An 8,812-nucleotide genomic window follows, 5' to 3' on the forward strand; every position below is an offset into this window, starting at 1 on the left:
CTGCTGGGCTCCGGAGATCCTTCCACCTCAGCCTTCCGAGTAGCCAGAACTACAGGCACGCGCTACCACGCCCGGCTAATTTTTGGTTTTGGATTTATTGTCGAGATGAGGTCTCCCTGCCCAGGCGGGTCTCGAACCCACGGGCTCAGGTAATTCACTCACCTCAGCCTCCCAAAGGCGCGGGATTACAGGCTGAACCACCGAGCCCGGCTCCGATTTACTTTTAAGCCTGAGGCTTTGTGGAGAGTGGACTGTGTAGGGGTGATAGCAGAAGTGAGCCACTAGTTAGGATTTTGTTTATCAAAAGTGTTATTGACATTTTGGGAGGCAGTCCTGTGTACTGCACGGTGTTTAGCCAAATCACTCCCCATTAGATGCCAATAGAACTCACAATTCTATTGTGGAGACAACCAAAAAGTTCTTCGGATATGTCAAATGTCTCTTGGGGGTCAAATTATCCTCAGCTGAGAACTATTACTGTGTAACATTCCTTTGACTTGACATCATAATTCTTTTTAACTAGTCCCCTATTGTTGGACATTTAGATTACTTCCAATTTACTGCTGGTTCAAATAGTGGCAGAAAACCACATGTTATGCCTATGCCTTTTTGTACTGTAAAATTGTTTCTTGAGGATAAATTCATTAAGGTCAAGAGACAGGAACACTTTTAGGGGGTTTGATACTTGATGCCAATTTGCTTTTCAAAAGAATCCCATCAGTCTCAGTATGAGGAACAATTAAAGAATGTAATAGTTTCCATGCCATATTGACAGTATGTCATCTAATATGTTGCAATTTCAATGCAATTTCAGCATGCTGTAGTGAAAGGAACCTAGAATTTAGAATCAGGCTGGTCTGGATCAAAACCCAACATAAGCACTGATAGCAAGTTGACTTCAGGTAGTCACTTTGTCTCTCAGTCCTGATGTCCTCATTTGTAAAATTGGTATAACAATTTCTACCTTGCAGGGTTGATGTGCTTAAAAATGATTATTATGAACTGTCCCTGTCCATTGTTGCCCTGGATACTCAAACCTGTCAGGTAGGCACTGGAAAATATTGTTTTTGTTTTATAAAGGCCAGAGAGAGGAAGGAATTTCTCATGATTGCATGGGAAACCTGTGTTTCCACAGAGCAAGAGGTTTATTATGCCAAAGAGGTTGCTTCATTTCAGCCATTCATATGTGTTCCCATCAGGTGCCTGCCCTGCTGGAAGCTGTGGGGGACTACCAGAGAATGGAGCTGCAGGATTACTCTCTGACACCTGAAATTGCAGGAGCCTGGTACTGCCAGAGATTCCCGGACTCCAAGGATTTATCTCTGCCCTTCATTCCCAGCCCCATCACCATCAGCGAGTCTGGGCAGCCCTGTGCCCGACATAGATCCCGATTCCCTTTACTCTCCACAACAGACTCCTAACTAGTGCCTCACTTTTGCTATCAACCCCACAAGAGTCAGCAACTTACCTTGGTGCCTCTCAACCCTGTGCTTTAGAATCACCTGGAATGCTTTTTAAAAATACTGATACCATGTCAGGCATGGTGACTCAAACCTATAATCCCAGCACTTAGGAAGGTGGAGGCGAGAGGATTGTCTGAGCTCAGGTGTTCGAAACCAGCCTGGGCAATTTGGCAAGACCTTATCTCTACAATCAATCAAAAAGTTAGCCGGGCGTGGTGGCACACGCCTGTAGTTCTAGCTACTTGGAAGACTGAGGCGGAAGGATCGCCTGAACCCCGCAGGTTGAGGCTGCAGTAGCCATGAGTGTGTCACTTTGGGTGACAAAGTGAGATTATGACTCAAAAAAAAAATATATGGATAACTGGGTTTCCCACAGACTAATCGAACAAATCTCAAGGGAGGGAGAAACTTGGGCATGAGTATATTCTAGAAGCTGGGCAGCTGCCTCTACAGTGCAGCCAGGGTTGGGAACTGCTGCCTACATGGTCTGGTAGCATGTCTCTCTGAACGCACCTCTCCCTCTGTGCCCCTCACTGCTCACACCCCTTGGCCTTTTTTCTACTCCCTGAGCCCAGACAAGCACCTCTGGACGCACATCCTTTGTGCTGACTTTCCCCTTGGCCTAGAAAGCCTCACCTTGAGATCCCACTTGACTGACTCCCTCTCGCCTTTCAGGGGATGCTCAAATTTCACCTTCTCAGAGAACTCTTCTGACTCTGACCATTTTATCTAAAGTTGCTTTCGCCCTTCTCTCTCCTTAGTTTATTTCCATCAGTTTGCACTGTTTCCCCTTCTTCACACAGCCCTTGTCAACATCGGAGGTAAAGCTTTAAAAAAAAAAATCTGCTTGTGTTCCTTCTCTCATATGAGAATGTCAATTTCATGAGAAAGGAACCTTTATTGCTCTATTTTACTCTTCTTCCTGAGAGTATAGAACCATGCCTGGCATTTAAATACATTCAAGGCCCTGCATTTCAATCCCACATTATTTAGACTATGTTGCCCATGTGGCTACAGGGCACTTGACATATTGAGTCATCCGAGTTGAGAGGGGCTGTCAGTGTGAAGTACACAACACATTTCAAAGGCTAGTATAAAAAAAGGTAAAATGTCTTGTTAATAGTTTAAAATTTTATTACATGTTACAGCTATGATACTTTTGATATACAGTTGACCCTTGAATAACATGGGTTTGAATGGCATAGGTCCACTTCTACGAGGATTTTCTTTTCCCTCTGCCACCCTTGAGGCAGCAAGACCAACTCTTACTCCTCCTTCTCTTCCTCTTCCTCCCCTTCCTCCTCCTCAGCATGAAGATGACGAGGATGAAAACCTATTAAAAAAAAAAAGAAAGCCTATGAAGATCCACCTCCACTTTATAAATGGTAAACATATTTTCTCTTCTTTATGATTTTCTTAATAACATTTTTTTCTAGCTTACTTTATTGTAAGAATACAGTAAATAACACATATAGCATACAGAATCTACATTAATCAACTGTTTATATTATCGGCAAAGCTTCCGGTAGGCTATTAGTCGTTAAGTTTTTGGGGAATCAAAAGTTATATGTGGATTTTCGACGGCACAAGAGGTTGGCTTCCCAGTCCCCATGTTGTTTGATGGTCAACTGTATTGAGTTAATTAAAGCATGTTATTAAAATTAACTTCATCTGTTTTTGTTTTGTCATGTGGTTACTAGAAAAATTTAAATAATGCATGTGACACATGGAATTTCCGTTGGATGCTAAGGAGTTAAAACAAGTGGCATAACAATTACCATCCACAAGTGCTTTTACAGTGTTGCATGCCCACTGGTTCCCACAATCTCACAGCTCATACACTAGCAGCTTCCATTCTGGGAAGGTTTGGTGACCTTCACACATTCTCTATTTCTGCAGAAAATACTCCATAGAGTTGCCTGGCTAAGGGTCTTTATTACTTTGGTTTGAGCCCTCTCCCTGCTGGCGTTTTGCCTCCCCTCTACTCCATTATTTTATCTTTGTTCTCTTTTTGAGGTTTTGCTTTAATCTAGTAAGTAATCTTTCCCATCAACAATTGATACTCTGCTCTTTGGCAATCATACATTTTATTTTCCACTATATCTTGTGGAAGAGTCACAAAAACCATTAAAAAAGAATCAGAAAATTATAAGAGCTGGTTGGGATCCTGGGGAACATTTTATAAATTGGGGGGACTTGGCCCTTGGGCTTTGCTTCAGATCACCAGGGAGGCAATCACTTTACCCCAACTCAAATGCAGATGTTAACTAGGAATATAAAATATGAAGTGATGTACAAGCCCCAGTCCCTATGCTCAAGAGACAAATGGTGTAGGTACTTAGATGAAGCACAACATATGAGGACAAAACAAACAATATGTATGCTCTGAGACATGAGAGGAGGGTATTGGGAGTTAGGCTGGTACAGAAGGTGGACACATAAGAGGAAGGAGGCTTGAATTTAAGAGATGAGGAACATCTAGTTAAAGTAATTAATTTGACACCTTCTCAAGTCCCACTGTGACCCAGGACCATAGGCACAGTGGTTTGCTCAGACTTAGGCAGATCTCAGAGGAAGTTGTCTTAGCTTCCAGGAGTTCCTTAAGATATAAGCCGAGGCTGGTATTAAAATCTTTACTTTGTCAGGCTGAGTGGATTCCTATTCCATGTCTATGAAATAATCCCATTAATTAATTCATGTATTCATTCATTCATTTGCATAGGAAATTCTCATTTATGCTCATGAGTAAGATGGGCCTATAGTTGGTTCTTCTTACAATATGCTAGTCAAGGCAGTGGTGATCTTATAAAATCAATTTTGAAGCTAGCCTTCTGTTTTGATTCTATGGAAGAGTTTGTGTAAGACTAGTAATATATCTTTATTAAATGTTGGGTAGAATTTACTTGTAAGCATCTGGGCCTAGAATTTCTTTGTGGAAAAGTTTCTACATTACATTTTAAAAAAATAGTAATATGACCAGATTTTCTATTTCATCTTTTGTCAATTATCAGTGCATCTTACTGCTCAAGAAATTTGTCCATTTCATCCAAATTTTAAATTTCATTGGTTTTAATTTGCTCAAAATAACTTTTATGAGATATAATTATAAGATATCAGTGTCTGTAGGATCTATAGTGATGTTTTTCTTTTTAATCATAATATGGGGTATTTGAGCTTTCTCTTTTTATGTGAACAAATCTACCAAGAATTATCATTTTTATTAGTATTTTAAAAAACCAATATTTGACTATATTTATCATCTCTGTTATGAAGGCCTCCCCCAAAGTATGTGGTGTGTAGGGCAAGAATATCAGTGGAGGCATACACACACATACACACACACACATATACATATATACTGATTTCACTTAACAACGCTTTAATGCTTTTAAGGTTCACCCATGTTGTCTCAAATGACAGAATTTCCTTCTTTTTAAAGGTTGTATAGTATTTGATTGTGTATATCACATTTTCTTCATAGATTTTTGTTGTTGAATAGCCACTTAGGTTGATTACATATCTTGGCTACTGTGAATAATGGTGAAATAACATAGGAGTGCAGATATCTCTTTGATAAACTGATTTGAATTACTTTGGATATATATCCAGAAGTGAGATTTCTGGATCATATGATAGTTCTATTTTTAGTTTTTAAAGGAACTTTCATACCGTTTCCCAAAATAGCTGTACTAATTTATATTTCCACCAATGGTGAACCAGAGCTCCTTCCCCCATCACATCTTTGCCAACATTATTATCTTTCATCTTTTTTATAATAGCTGTTCTGACAATGAGCTGTGTGAGGCTCATTGTAGTTTTAATGAGCATTTCCCTGATGATTAGAGGTAGTGAACATTTTTTTTATATATCTGTTCCCTATATCTTCTTTTGAGAAATGTCTATTTAAGTTCTTTGTCCATTCTTAAATTGGGTTGTTTTCTTGCCATTGAGTTGTTTGAATTCCTTATGTATTTTGGATATTGGCCTCTTATTAGATGTTTGGTTTGCAAATATTCTTTCTCAATTTATGGGTTGTCTCTTCACTCTGTTCATTGTTTACTTTTGATGTGTAAAAGCTTTTAAGTTTGATGCAATTTCAATAGTCTATTTTAGCTTTTATTACCTGAGTTTTGGTCCTATCAAGAGATAATTGCCCAGACCAATGTTTGGAGCTTTTCCCCTATATTTTATTTTAGTAGTTTTACTGTTTGGGGTCTTTATAAATATTTCAATCCATTTTATGCTGGTTTTTGTATATGGTGTAAGAGAAAGGCCCAACTTTATTCTTCTGCATAGGGATATTTAGTTTTCCTGATACCATTTATTGAAGAAATTGCCCTCTGCCCATTGTGTGTTCTTGGCACCTTTTAAAAATCAATTGGCTATAAAAGTGTAGATTTATTTCTGGGCTTTTTATCCCATTTCATTGGTTGATGAGTCTGTTTTTATGCTAGTGCTAGTGCTATGCTGTTTTGATTACAATAGCTTTATAATATATTTTGAAATCTGGGAGTATGATGCCTCTAGCTTTGTTCTTGTTATTCAAGATTGCTTTGGCTACTTTTGTGTGTGTGGGGTTCCATACACAATTTAAAATTGCTTTTATATTTCTGTAAAAAAAGATATTAAAATTTTGATGGGGGTTGCATAGTAAATTGCTTTGGGTAGTATGGACATTTAGAAAATATTCTTCCAATCTATGAGTTTGGGCTATCTTTATTTGTGCCATCTTCAGTTTCTTTCATCAATGTTTTATAGTTTTCAGAATATAGATCTTTTATCTGCTTGGTTAAATTTACTCTAAAGTACTTTATTTTTGATTCTGTTGTAAATGAGGTTGTTTTCTTAATTTCTTTTTCAGATAGTGAACACTAATACTTTTTGTATGTTATTTCGTATTCTGCAACTTTATTGAATTTCTCTATCAGTTCTAAAGCTTTTTGGTAAAATCCTTAGGATTTTCTGTGATAAGATCATGTCTTCAACAAACAGAGACAACTTCACTTTTTTCTTTCCTATTTGGATGCCTTCTTTTTCTTGCCCAACTGGTTTGGCTAGGACTCCCAGCCAAACCAACCTTCTATATTGAATAGAAGTGGTAGTTCTTATCTTGTTCCAGATCTTAGAGGAAAAGCTTTCAACTTGTCACTGTTGAGTATGTTGTTAGCTGTAGGTGTGTCATGTATGGGCTTTATTGTGTTGAGATATATTCCTTCTATACTTAGTTAGTTGACAGTTTTTATAATGAAAGGATGTTGAAGTTTGTCCAATGGATTTCTGCTTCTATTGAGATTATGTGTTTGTTCTTCATTTCATTAATATGGTGTGTCCCATTTCATTTATGTCCTTGCACTTCAGGAACAAATTCCACTTGATCATGGTGAATGATCTTTCTCATGTGTTGTTAAGTTCAGTTTGCTGGTATTTTCTTGAGGAATTTTGCATGTATGCTCATCAGGTTCTTTATAAAGTTTTTAATGTGGGTGCTGAGACCACAGAATTGAGACATTTCCACTTTTCTAATAAAAGCATTTCAGTACTATAAATTTCCCTTAAAGCACCTCTTTCATAATTTTGATATATTGTGTTTTTATTTCTATTCAATTAAAAATACTTTCTAATTTGCTTTTTACATTTCTTCTTCAACTTGTATTTCTGAATATTTTGGGGTTTTCTAAAGTTTTTTGTTGTTGTCGTATTCTAATGTAATTCTGTTGTGGTCAGAGAATATATCTTATGTGACTTAAAGTCAGATTTGTTTTGTAGTCCAGAGTATGGTCAATCTTGGTAAATATTCTATATACACTTTGGGATGATATATCTTCTGCTCTTGCTAGGCAAACTCTTCTATAAATGTTAGTTAGTTTAATTTGGTTGAAAGCGTCTTTCAAATATTTTATGTCCTTACTGATAATCTGTTCACATGTTCTATCAATTAGTGAACAATAGGTATTGATATTTATGACTATGAGTTGGATTTTGCAATTTCTTTTGATTTTTATCATATGTTTTATCCTAAGTTTTTGCTTTATATATTTTGAAGCACTGTTACTAGGCTGTTAGGAAAAACTTAAACCATTTTCCCTTTGCTCTCATACCAACACAATAGCAGTTAGCACAAGACTTCTGTGATCCCAAAATGTGTGGGGATATCTCCCCACCAACAGCAAACACCAGCTAGGTATCCTCTAATTAAATTCCAATACCATCTACCTGAAGATAGATAGATGGTCAGCTCCCAGGGATTGAGGGCTCAGTCGCCAAAACTGCCCTTCCCTTCAGATACCAGTCACAAGACCAGTCACAAATCCAACTCATAGTCATAAATGTCAATACCCATTGTTCAGTAATTGATAGAACATGTAACTGGCTTCAAGTTGGGTTTCTCATACCCCCCCCCGCCCCGGATCTGATTAGTTTGCTAGAGCAGCTCATAGAACTCAGGGAAACACATTTACCAGGTTATTATAAAGGATATTACAAAGAATACAGATAAAGATATGCACAGGGCAGAGTATGGGAAGTGGGGTAGAGCTTCCATGCACTCCCCAAGCATGCCACCCTCCAGGAACCTCCATGCTCAGCTATCTGGAAGCTCTTTGCTTCTTGTCCTCTTCAGCCATTTCTGGAAACTTCATTGGATAGGCATGATTGATAGTCATGTAGAAGTGCCATTAGACAAAAAAGGCATGATCTAAATCCAGCAAGGCCAGTCTTTTAAGAGTTTTCTTTTTTAAAATTTTTTTTAATTTTTACTTTTTGAGTTGGAGTCTCACTCTGTCACCCAGACTGGAGTGCAGTGCCACCGCAGCCTCGACCTGCTGGGCTCCGGTGATCCTTCCGCCTCAGCCTTCCGAGTAGCCGGAATTACAGGCATGCGCTATCACACCCGGCTGATTTTTTGATTTATTGTAGCGATGAGGTCTCGCTGCCCAGGCGGGTCTTGAACCCGCGGGCTCAGGCAATCTACTTACCTCAGCCTCCCAAAGGCACAGGATTACAGGCTGAGCCACCGAGCCTGGCTTAAGAGTTTTCTTAACCTCACTTTGCAGCATTCCTTCCTCCAATGTATGGGGCAGGACCACCTCTGGAATGAGGGTATTATTACTTACAGTTAGATTAGAGTTCTGCCTTGGGCAGGTAAAAGAAGGACAGGAGAAGGTTAGAAATTCTGTTTCCTGTAACAAGGACTATGGGCCTTATAAGCCAGGAACCCCGGGTAAAAACCTCCTCTATCTCTATCTCTATCTCTGTCTATCTCTAACTCTATCTCTATCTCTATCTCTATCTCTCCCTTTCCCTCTATCTCTCCCTCTGTCTATCTACCTATATCTATCTATCTATCTATC

The sequence above is a fragment of the Carlito syrichta genome, unplaced genomic scaffold (genome assembly GCF_000164805.1).
Source record: "Carlito syrichta isolate Samal-C Ts95f unplaced genomic scaffold, Tarsius_syrichta-2.0.1 Scaffold314622, whole genome shotgun sequence".
Taxonomy (NCBI): Eukaryota; Metazoa; Chordata; class Mammalia; order Primates; family Tarsiidae; genus Carlito; species Carlito syrichta.